Consider the following 568-nt stretch of genomic DNA (forward strand, 5'->3'; position numbering starts at 1 on the left):
AGGGGCGTCGGTGGCTGCGCGGGGGGGGTGCGAGCCCTGCTAGTGCACGCGTGAGGGGAGTCACGCATGTGTGTGCGTGTGAATGTGTGTGTCTACACGTGTGGGAGTGCACGTGTGCATGCACAGCCGTGTGTGTGCGTGCAGCACCCGTGGGCGTGAATGTGCACGTGGGGTGTGTGTACGGGCTGCGGGTGCACACGCTTGTGCGTGCGTGCGGTGTGTGTGCACACCTGCAGGTGTGCGTGCAAAGCAGGGCATGTGCGTGTGTGTAACTCCGCACAGTGTGTGCGAATGCTTCTGTGTGAAGGCCCTGTGCGTGTGGGTGTGCGCCCACGCAGCCCGTACGTGTGTGCGCCTGTAGGTGAGCATACACGTGGGTGTGCGTGCAAGCCAGATGGGTACATGGGGGGGTGTGCACGCGTGCATGCATGGTGTGTGAGCACGCCGGGTGTAGGTGTGCACGTACGCAGTGTGGATGAACGTGTGTGCGCACACACGTGTGCACGCTGTGGGGACCCGCGGGGGGTGCAGGCGGTGTCATCGGGGGCCCCGGGGGGGGGGGCGGGCC

At 65.8% G+C, this 568-nt stretch overlaps 1 protein-coding gene across 1 annotated transcript in view; it reads left to right on the plus strand.

Moving 5' to 3' along the window:
• Window positions 1-568, plus strand: part of LOC104125611 (T cell leukemia homeobox 1) — a 28,997-nt gene that overhangs the window by 25,285 nt on the left and 3,144 nt on the right. The window lies entirely within an intron of this gene.

The sequence above is a fragment of the Egretta garzetta genome, unplaced genomic scaffold (assembly GCF_000687185.1).
Source record: "Egretta garzetta isolate BGI_Z169 unplaced genomic scaffold, ASM68718v1 scaffold135, whole genome shotgun sequence".
NCBI classification, from domain to species: Eukaryota; Metazoa; Chordata; class Aves; order Pelecaniformes; family Ardeidae; genus Egretta; species Egretta garzetta.